Genomic DNA, 12,162 nt, shown 5'->3' on the forward strand with positions numbered 1-12,162 from the left:
AGAGAGAGAGAGAGAGAGAGAGAGAGAGAGAGAGAGAGAGAGAGAGAAACTCAGTATTTTCAAGATGGCAAGATGGCTCAGTGATAAAACTACCCAGCACACATGCCTAATGGCCTGAATTTGATACCAGAGAACCAACTGTTAAAAGTTATTCTCTGACCACAGACCACTATGGCATGTACACATCTACACTGTCACAAACACAATAAATAATAATAATAATAATAATAATAATAATAATAATAATAATAACAATAATAATAATTTTAAAATTTGTTTAAAATTCAAATATTTCATTTCAAATAAGGTAGAGAAAAGATTGTCAGTTGACAAAGACATCCACAGTCAATATCTTAACATAAAAAATTAATAGATTTTTCTTAAAAGGTATAACCACATAGTCAGTATGTCAGCGACAAAAGGGTTCAGGAAATTAATCATCATGGAAATGGAAATTGAAGTTACACAAAGGCGAACACCCTGACTGAGTGAGGAGTGAGCAGTGCTGGCCACGGCACGCGTCGGTGAGAAGCCAGCACAATCCCCAATCGTTCCTGACAGAACAAACTAGGAGGTGAGCCACTGAAAACGACGGGACCTGGGAATTATTAATATTTCACTAACTGCAAAAACTACAGTTCTCTAAGCTCCAACTACTAGCAGCACTGTGAAAAACTGCTTGTCGGTCCCTGTGAAATCTGGCACACGTACGTAGCTTGAAACCTATCCCGGTTTCACTATTAGGTATAGACAGCAGAGATGTGGGCAGGACAGCGTGCTCTGAGACACTCACAGTGGCATTTGTGACAGCCAAAAACTGTCCCAGGTTTTCAAAGAAATGTTCTGCTTTTCTACATTTGCTGTGGCATTGTGGATTTGCTGTATAGAGCATTTATGTTGGATCATGTTCCTATGAGTCCTGGCCTCCTCGGGGCTTTCAGCATGCAGAGATAGATGTTGAGCTTGGGCAGAATACTTTTCTGTGTAGACTGAGCGTTGCTTCTGTCCTTGAATCACTTATGTGCTGAAGCTCTTCGTTGGTTTGTGTTTGTGGAACCGACATTGCATCCCTGGGATGAAACCAGCTTGGTCATGGTGCATGACTTTCTTAATGTGTTCTCAAATCTGCTTTGTAAGAAATTCTATTGAGGATTTTCGTATCTGTGTTCTTCAGAAATGTTTTCCTTCCTCCTGTCCTTCCCTGGTTTGGGCGTCAGAGTAAATGCTGGCTCAGAGTGAGTTCATGGAGTCCTGTCTCTTTCTGCTTTATGGAATAGTCTGAAGGAAGTGTTGGTTCTTTAAACGTTTGGCAGAATTCAGAAGTGACTCGTCTGCTCCTGACCTTGCTTTGTAGGGAGGTTTTGGGTTACCGCTTCACCCTCAAGATTGCTGTGGATCTGGTTCCGCTTACAGCGTCTTGATTTAATTTGGGGAGGTCATATGTGTCTAAGAATTTTTTTCATTTCCTCTAGGTTTTTCTGGCTTGTGGGAGTCCCTAACAATCTTCCTTTTCTCTGAAATCTGTAGTATCAGCTCTTCCGTGTCTCCAGTTTCATTATTTGGGGGAATCTCCATTGATGCTAGCTAGTATGCACAGATATTTATCAATCTTGCTGATTTCGAATATTCTGGTTTTCATTTGAACGATTCTGTTGTTGTTGTTGTTGTTGTTTTCTGTCTCACTGATTTCTGCCCTGACCCTTGTTACTCCTTCCCACTCACCACCTTTGGATCCATCTGTTCTTGTCTTTCTGGGACCTTAGGATGTATTACTAGTTTTTGAGATCTTTTTGTTTGCTGGTTTTAGTGTAGGTCCCCCTACTGGAGGAACCTCCGTTTTACCAAACTGGGTTTGAGGCTTCACTTGGCTGTGTATTTGTCTGAGATTAGAACACTCCCAGCTTCCACTTGACTCACCTTTGAGGAAGCCTTGGTCCAGCTGGGGACGCAATGCTGAGGTCACATGCAGCTCTCTTCCTGTATCTTTTCACATCCTTTTACATCCTTTTTTGGATTTTAACGATCTTCTATTAATCTTTTTGTGATAAAGTCTATTTTGCTTTATTCTGACTCCCTCCTTCACTGGCTCACACAGAGATAACCCTGCACTCTTTTATCATACACAGAAGTCTTGCTGTAGCCCTGTCTGGTAGCATGTCTTTAAGATTGCCTTGCATTTTTTGAGGGCTCACTGTCATTTTAGAAGTGGCTTGTTAACTTACACACACATACAAATCTGTTAGTCTCCTGATCAGGTTTTTAGTAACCTATAAATTAATTTTAGAAAAAAATGCTAATGTTGAGTCCATAAATATGAAATAAGCCTCGATTTGTTTTACTTCCTCTTTTACTGTAGCAAATTCGGTAAGAGAGAAAGCAATGTGGAGTGGGAGGCTCATTCCAGTATGGAGCGGGAGGCTCGTCGTTTTCCTTCTTTAAAGGATCTTGGTCCTGTGAGTCTCAAGTCCCAGCTGCTCATTCCGTCCGTCATCTGTGACTTCAAAAGCTGTCTTACCCCTAGTTTTTCTTTTTAAATTTTAACATGGGATGGGCCAGGGTGAGCTCAGAACTCGATTTCCGGAAGGTGGTCCCCTCCTCCCATTGTGCAGGTTCCACATACTGAAATGAGGTCAACAGACCTGCCAAAAAGCACCTTTGTGCATCAAGCCACCTCCTGGACCCCATTCCTTGGTTTCTTTTTCTTGGAGAATCCTGTTTTTCTCTGAGACAAGCTGGTCCATCAACATTGAAAGCATAACAAGATGGAAGTGGGACTCTGAGATTCTCGCTGGCGTGTCTTGTTTGTCATATTTGTATCTTTAGCCTGCTTCCATCTCTCTTAATGACACATTAAAGACACAAATATGGGGAGTGATGGAGTATATTTGGGAATTAATATTCTTATAAAAAGAAAGGATTTTTGTGAAGGAAGATGAGAAATGCAGGAATATGTCCATATGGTACCAACAGATCCTGTGTTCAGCAAGCATGAGGCTTTGGGCTTTCTGCTCAGTTCTTGGGTAGGAACCAAGAATTAAGGAGTAACTGGGAGCAAGTCTCACAGCAACCCAGTTAAATGGTGGAGCCTGGAGTTCAACCCAGGCAGCCAGAGTTAGGGATCTGTCCCAGCCGGACACCTCGGTGGATCCTGAGGAAAAATCTCATTCTCCATTCACTGAGAGCTCTCCGATTTCCTTCAAGTTGGCATCAAACACCACTTAAGTCAGGATGGCCACATGGGAGGAGTGAGGAAATCTCTCAGTATACTTTTTATATTTAGAATTCTATGTCCTTGACCAGTTTTGTTTGAACAAATAATAATTTTTGAAAATCTCTTTTGTACTCCTGAAATTTATTGTCAGGCATCTAAAATTCCTACTGCCCAGCTTGATATAAATGTCACCCATTTTCTTGAGTTTATCTTTCTGTCTTGAGTGTCTGGGCTCATAATCCCCCACCTTCAAAAAGGTCTATATTTAAGAAAATAGATATGTGACTTATTATAGCTTCTCTATATATTTATGCTTTTTTTCTGGCCTATTTCTACATGCTTGTAGTTGCTAATAAGCTATCTAGTTTTCTCATCTATTATTATTACTTTTTAATTGTGGAAAAATCTTTTTGATTGCATAATCTTGTCAATATTTCTATGCATGTCTTCTGCTGGCATGGAGGGAGCTATAGATATTTTTAATAAATTATTTTAATTTCTCTGCCTGTGAGAATAGTGTACATTTTAACTTTTTTATGTGAGCACCATCTTTTGTGATGTATTCTAACCTATTATTAGCTTTCCGTCTCCCCTTGTTGTCTTCTCCATTTGTTCTTTTCATTAGCCTTACCGCCATCTGCCTTTTGGCAGAGACACTTTAGTTCTGCATATTCTAAGTAGGTGATATTATCTGGTGTTATTTCTTATTCTCTTAAACGCTGCATACATTTGCCACCTCTGAGCATCCAAGCCAATATTCTTACTTTTTAGATCCTATTGTCTTGGGCTTGATGTTGAAGCCTTCTGTTGACTTCCGGTGATAGCTTCACTAAGTGTCACTTAATTGTTCTGGTCTCAGGGTATCTGCCCTGCCTGTGGATTTAACAGATTAGCTGCCCTTTGGATCCATTATTAAAGTAATTTTTTAAGATAAGTGGACAGTGAGAACTTTTAAATGTCCTAAAATAATGATAACAACAGCGGCATCAACAACGAGAAATGTAGCATTTAGGGTGTGCCTAACCCTGAGCTAAGTGGTAAGCATCTGTCACCTGTCAGTCCTCCTAAGAGACGTGTGCTGACAGCACTAAACTGGCAGTTTGTCAGCAGAGGCTATCCAAACCCAGGGCTTCCTGACTCTGAGGCTTATGCTCTGCCAAAGCGGACACTGGTACGGTGCAGTGGGGGCTTCAGGGAGTTTAACTTTATTGAACTGTGTTCCCATCTAAACCCATGTGGAACAGTTCCTAGATCCCCAACCAACTTTTATAAAGTGCTTTGTAAATCTAAACTCCCAGAATAGACATGCCAAAGGGGAAGGAGAAATACCACAAGGCTCAGCCCTATACAAAGAGCTACAGACAACTAAGAAGTGCTGGAATTGGAAGAAATGCTCTTCCCCAGGAAAAAGCACAGCAATTGGTTACCCAATACCAAATGGTCAGCCCTGAAAACACACACATTATACAGACTGAGCAGAATATATTTAGGAATATATATGTATATACACAGATATAGACAGACAGACAGATATGTGTATAACAATGAAAAAAAGGGGGCATGAATTTGAAAGAGTAAGGATGGAAGGTATGTGGAAGGGGTTAAAGGGAAGAAGAGAAGGGGGAATGGTGTAATTATATTACAATTCAAAAAATAAAATAAATATCTTATTTTAGAAAATGGGAAAAAAAGCATCTAAACTTCTTCCTCCAAACTGTAGAGTTTCTGTGCACTGAACAGCAGAGTCCACAGCAGGTGTGCAGAACCCCGAACCCACCTGTCCCCTTGAGTTATTGGTCTTCGTTGCTCACTTTTACACGCCCCTCTTTTTTATCACTGAACCTACTTTGTAACTGGACATAATCTTTGTGGCATGTACTCCTTCAAGGAGCTGTTGAACTCCTGACCTTCTCAGGCTCCCCAACTTCCCCACACTGGATTTTTCTCCCTCTCTCAGCAACCTAACTGCCTGCCTGGAGGTCTTCATCTGCACCTCCAGCTTTATACTGAAGTGAAACTTACCATGAAATTAGCCACTTATTTTAAAGCGATGTTTCATTTCCATTCATGTACACTAATTAAAAGACAATTCCTGTACATGCTTGCCGGGCTCGCTGTGGCCTTTCAGTGCATGTATACAATGTATAACAATCACTTTGATCACTTTGGAGTCACGTGCTCACTGTCTCAGCCAATGAGAAACTAAGCATCTTTTTTGTTTGGTTGGTTTTTTTGCTTTTTTTTTTCGAGACAGGGTTTCTCTGTGTAGCCCTGGCTGTCCTGGAACTCACTCTGTAGACCAGGCTGGCCTCGAACTCCGAAAACCGCCTGCCTCTGCCTCCCAAGTGCTGGGATTAAAGGTGTGCGCCACCACTGCCTGACTTGAAACTAAGCATTTTTAAGTGAACTGGAAGGTGGGTGTCTCTTCACCCCCTCAGTGCAGGACAACCACCACCTCTAGCTCAAGCTACAACATTTCTATCATTCCCAAAGCTCATAAAGTTAATCTCTTTCTTCCCAGGCTTGTGCAACTGACTCAACAAGAAAGTTATCTGCTAAAATTTGAATATGTTTATTAGTAAGCCACAAAAAAAAAATCATGCCTTTTAGGGTGTGGCTCACTTAATTTGCATAAGCTCCTTGGTGGGAGCACCAAGATCTTCTACTATAGGGAAGGAGCTCTGGTCCTGTGGTGTTTCTTTCTCTGTACACACTCAGGCACACACACACACACACATGTATACATGAAGGAAGAGTATGTGATCACCATCACCTTCATCATCATCATCATCTTTCCAACTAGTCTCCCTGAACCACCGCCATCAGCACCTCATCCAGTCTCCCTGTCTCTTCCAGCTGAAGGACAAAGGCATTTCTTTATCTTTTAATTTAAGTGAGACATTACTTTAAATCAACAAGGTCTTTCTTGACTAGAGGACTTTGTACACACCATCTGTCTGGGACACTTGTCCTTCCTCTCCACTCCCAGCCCACTCTCCCAACACAGCCTGACTCCTCACCCAGCCCTTTCCTCTGCGCACCCTCCAGCTCTCAGCTTCCATGTCACTCCACCATCTTTCGAGCACACCTCCCCCTCCTTGATCCACTCTACCACTATAGCATCTTGGTTACACTGCCCTGTTCTTTTTCTGCACAGCATCTCTTACATTTCTAGTTGTACAGTATTCAATAGACTCCATACCTTCCTTGCCCACGTGGCCAATCCGTTGATCCAGGCAAGGGATCTCTTCGGCTCTTCTTGCCCCCACCCAGCTACGGCATACAAAGCCTGCAGTAAATACTTCATTGACTAGGACAAATGATCAGTGGGGAGTATTTTAGGATCATTTTCCCTAAAGTTCAAATGAAATGATACATTAGAAAGTGCCACACTTCAACAGGCCATACCTGCACAGAAGACCAGATATGTCATCCCTGATTACAAGCTGTAGTACGGAGCTATACTCTACAGAGCTATAGTAATAAAAGCAACAAGGTATTGGCATAAAAATAGACATATTGATCAATGGAATCAAGTCAAAGGCCTAGACATAAATCCACATACCTGTGGACAGCTGAATTTTTGTAAAGAAGCCAGAAATACCCAATGGAAAAAAGAAAGCGTCTTTAACAAACAGTGTTGTTCTAACTAGATGTCTGTATGTAGAAGAATGCAATAGATTCATATTTATTACCTCGTACAAAATTCAAGTCAAAGTAGATTAGAGAGACCTCAACATAAAACCATATACACTGAACCTGATGGAAGAGAAAGTGAGGAAGAGCCTTGAATGCACTGGCATAGGAGATGGCTTCCTGAACAGAACACCAATAGAACAGGCACTAAGGTCAACAATTAATAAATGGGACCTCATGAAACTGAAAAGCTTCTGTAAGGCAAAGGACACTGTCATTTGGACAAAGCAGTATCCTGCAACACGGGAAAAGATCTTCACAAACTCCACATCTGATAGAGGACTAATATCCAAAATATATAAAGAATTCGAGAAACTAGGCATCAACAAACCGAACAATCCAATTTAAAATTGGGGCTGGGGAGATGGCTCAGTGGTTAAGAGCACCATCTGCTCTTCCAGAGGTCCTGAGTTCAATTCCCAGCAACTACATGGTGGCTCACAACCATCTGTAATGGGGATCCAATGCCCTCTTCTGGTGTGTCTGAAGACAGAGATAGTGTACTCACGTACATAAAATAAATAAATAAATCTAAAAAATAAAAATAAACAGGGATACAGATCTAAACACAGAATTCTCAATTGAGAAATATGAAATGGCCAAAGAATCACTTGAAGAAGTGTTCAACATCCTTAGCCATAAGGGAAACACAAATCAAAGCTATTCTTTGAGGCTGCATCTACACCTGTCAACATTGCAGGCGAGTACAAACTTGTACAGCCATTATGGAAATCAATATGGTGGGTCTCCAAAAGGTTGGGAATCAATTTATTTTAAGACTCAGCTGTATCAATCTTGGACCTATACCCAAAAGACACTCCATCCTACCACAAGGACACTTGCTCAATTATGTTTGTAGAGGTTGTATTCATAATAACCAGAAACTGGAGACAACCTAGATATGTCCCTCAACCAAAGAATGGTTAAAGAAAATGCGGTACATCTACACATGGAGTAGTACTCAGTAATTGTGCTACAATCCACAGACCCAGGGAGGCTAAATAACAAGGAAGACTGGAGGGGGTGTGGCAAATATACGGCTCTTACTGGGAAGGAGAAATAGAATAGATTCTTGAGTAGACTAAGAGTGGGTGTGCGTGGAAACAGGAGGAATCAGGTCGGGGAGGGGGAGGTGGGATAGAATACAGAGAGAGGTAACTGGAATGGGGGAGTATTTAGGGGCAATGTGGACACTTAGAGCAGAAGGAACTTCCTAGAAACTCTGAGAGTGATCCTAGTGAGGACTCCTAGGTATAGAGTGAACTGACCATCTCTTGTAACTGAACAAAGCCACATCTGTCTTACCCAGATGTGCTGAGGCAAAGGTGGCTCAGAGCATGTGGAGTGACCGACCACATGGTCCTAATCCATGAGAGGGAGCCCATGCCCAACACTGCCTGAGTGGCCAGGAACTAGAAGGAACTGGATGACTGAGAGACCTAGGTTAGAATGAAACACAACTGACAGAAAAAAAGTCAATGAAATGATTCGCAATGTATATTTGCTATATTCATAGATCAGTGCCTAGCCCAATCATCTTCAGAGAGGCTTCCTCTGGCAGCTGGTGAGAGCAGATGCAGAGACCCATATCCAAACATGAGGTGGAGCTCAGGGAACCACACTGAAAAGGAAGAGGAAGGGTTGTAGGAACCAATGCTTGAGAACACCAAGAGAACACAGCCCACAGAATCAACTAAGCAAGGCTCATCAGGGCTCACAGAGACTGAAGTGACAATCATGGAGCCTGCATGGGTCCAAGCTGGGTCCTGTCCATACATTCTGTGGTTGTTTATCTTGAGGTTTTTGTGGGACACCAAACAATGGGAAAGGAGGTGTCTCTGACTCTTTTGCCTATTTTCGGGATCCCTTTCCTCCTACTAAGTTGCCTCATCCAGCCTTGATCTGGGGGTTTGCACCTAGTCTTACTGCATCTTGTTATGCCATGTTCAGCTGATATCATTGAGAGGCCTGTTCTTTCTGAAAGGAAATGGCGGAGCAGTGGATCTGAGAGAGGGAGAAGGTGTTGGGAAGGCTGGGAGGAGGGGAGGAAGAGGAGATTGTGGTCAGAATGTATTTATGAGAGAAGAATAAATAAAAAGAATAAACGTTTTACTTCAGTTTTCAGAATAACAATTCTCTGCCTACCTACACCAACAGCTGAGCCCAATTATCTTGACAGCATCGTCATTAGGAACTAGTACCAGGATCACCAGCCTCCTGGCTTTGCCCGGGATTATCCCAGCACCAGCAAGACCATGGTGTCACCCCACCAAGCACTGCCATTGGTTGCCTCCGCCTGGGATGACAGAACATAGTCTGACCCACAGTTTGTTTGTTTGTTTGTTTGTTTGTTTGTTTTAGCAACAAGACTAAGTATTGCTCTAATAACTAATGACTAATGCTCTAATAACTCATGTAAAAATCTCTTCTTGTATCACAGGTTTATTTTGGCTAAAGAATAAGCCCAAGACTGAACTCAGAGTTTGATTGATTTATTAATCCTGCCAACAATTTCCCTTTCTTTATCCCGAGAGTCACTGGATATCATACTATTTTTTATAACATTGAGTCATTCAGGCTAACATGTCTTATTCTGTATGTTGCTAAGATCTTCTGTTTACACACAGCTCACCAGATCATGTGGTATCTGGGAGCACCTTTATTTGGGTGACTCTCTACGAGTACTCACAGTTCGCGTCTATGGTCCTTCTCTACGAAGCTTCTGGTGAGAATTCTGACTCCTTCCTGAAGTCCTTCCCGCTTCCATCTGGTTAACCCACTTCTCGGAGAGCATTCTTCTTTGAGTTGTTCACATTTGGAAGTCCACTTAATAAAATTTCCCAGCTATATCCTCACCCATCCATTTGCAAAGCTTTTTTTTTCTAGTTTTTCCCATTGTCTGGCAATGCTTTCTCTTTTGCCATATGGGGATGGGGTGTCCTTTTTTATAATCTTTGGTGCCTGTGATTATTTTTTAGAAAGGGATGCTCCAAATCTTTCTGTTTCTGAATTCCTGTGACATGCTTTGTGGCACATTTTTTTCTTCTCTTTTCTGCCTGCTCCCATTTTATTCCATTTTATAACAGTAATTACTAATAATACCATTTGAGATGTCTCCTCTCATTTGGTCGCCCTTTTCTCTCCTTTCTGGATTAATGTATTAGCAAAGCTGCTGTTTTGTTTCTTTAGGAGTTTGTCTGCCTCATAGCTCAGGAGTCCTCATGACTTCTCTCCTGCTTCATGCTTTTTAATAGAATTCTATTTTTACAGGGAAAAATCCACAAATTTGAGTGTAAAATAATATAAATCATTCTAGCCATTCTTCTCCAACTCTTCTCTTTGAGAGCTGAGGGCTGAGACACAGCCCAGCACCTCTGCATCCTGCAGGTGGTGGTTTCTACCCTGCGTGTTAGACAGAGATTGCATTGTTATGGTTTAAATTTTAACTTTTGGGGAGATATGGAGGAGGAGATGGCTCAGGAAGTAAAGTGTTTGCTGCTTACATAAGTTGAGGTCTCCAACACTCACATAAAAAGCTACCAAAGAAAAGATCCAATGTCAATCACATATACACATATAAACACAGGCTTCACACATAAAAAATCTTAAAGGTCCCCAGAAATTCATGTTGAAGGGCTTGGTCCCAGTGTTGACATCAGTGTTCACACATGGGGCTTAGGGGAAGTGACTGGTTCATGACACTTCTGGCCTTATATATGGATACATACATCGATGGGTTTCTAACTTTTATAGGAGAATGCTGAAGACCTCGGGAGGGGAAGCCAAATTAGTAGGCTAGGTCACTAGGGCATGCCCTAGAGAGTAGCTGTCCCTGCTCATTGCTCCCCTTCTTGGTTTTCATGAGATGACAGATGTGCATTCCCTGCCATGATGTTCTACACCTCTGGAGTACAGAATCAGTGGTGCCACGTGACCGTGACTAACACTTCTCAGACTGTGAACAAAAACCAATCTTTTCTCCTTTAAGATTTCTTTTTTCTAGGCACTTAATCAGAGCAACTGGAAGCTGACTAACACAGGGGATTAAGAGAATCTTCAACATCCTGAGGTCAGACCAATAAAGTAATCAAGTTATAGGGTATACTACAGTGGCTAGACAGGACAAGGGGAGAAAAAAAAATAATTCTTTGGACAATCAGTTCATAGAAGCTGTGGGTGATGAGATGTGAAAAAGAAATGTGGCCACCAGGACTGTTTCCAGTTCTAGCATAAATCAAATCAGTACAATCAACACAAGAGTTGCGATCACTAAAATGACCTACAGACACAGCAGACTCAAGGGTTTGTTGACTACAGACCTTACAACTATCCCTTTAAACACACTGACATGGCTTCTGGTGACCCAATAACACGTGTCACACCCAGGAAGCCACCAGTGATGGGAACAGGTACCTGGGAAGATGCAGTAACTACTCTGAGGCTTATGTCTGCCTAGTGTGCAGCCCACTCTTGCATTGTCTTGGCCTCTCTTGTCCTACAGACCTCCGTAGAGTGCTATAAGGACAGTGATTCACACCCAGTAGGAATCTCTCTAGTAGGTGGCCTTTGGTTCCAGCTCATCAACCCTTCCCTCTCCAAGCACAAGGTTTTGTCTGTCACAGTCAGCTGTTGTTAGGGGTGACACTTTGGGGCTACATTAAGAATGAAGCGAGAATATAAACAACTGGAAAACCAACCAAATCAATTCCAGCTTAAGAGGTAGGGGTGGGGTAAAGAGGCTCTCTGAGTTGTCCTTGGCACTGCTGGCTTTTGCCTCCATGCTCTTTGCCTTTATGTGTAAAACTGAATGTTAAAAACTGGGTTCTGATCTTTTCTTTACAAAAACAGTAATTCCACCAGTTTGGATCTAATAGTTAGCTTATGAAACACCACTGGCTTCCTCGGCCTTTTTGCTTTCAAAGCCTAGTTCGTGTCTTAAAGGCCCAGTCCAAGTGTCACTTCATCATGACACCTACCTCTGGTGTCCCACCTAGTAGAGCTATATATCTGAGCTGGAGAGATGGCTCAGTGGTTAACAGCACCAACTGCTCTTCCAGAGGTCATGTGTTCAATTCCCAGCAATCACATGGTGGCTCACAACCATCTGTAATGGAATATGATGCCCTCTTCTGGTGTGTCTGGAGAGAGCAATGGTGTACTCATCACTATCTCTATCTCTATCTATAGATATAGATATAGATGTAGATGTAGATGTAGATGTAGATGTAGATGTAGATGTAGATGTAGATGTAGAT

This window comes from Grammomys surdaster, unplaced genomic scaffold, assembly GCF_004785775.1.
Source record: "Grammomys surdaster isolate TR1022 unplaced genomic scaffold, NIH_TR_1.0 199, whole genome shotgun sequence".
NCBI classification, from domain to species: Eukaryota; Metazoa; Chordata; class Mammalia; order Rodentia; family Muridae; genus Grammomys; species Grammomys surdaster.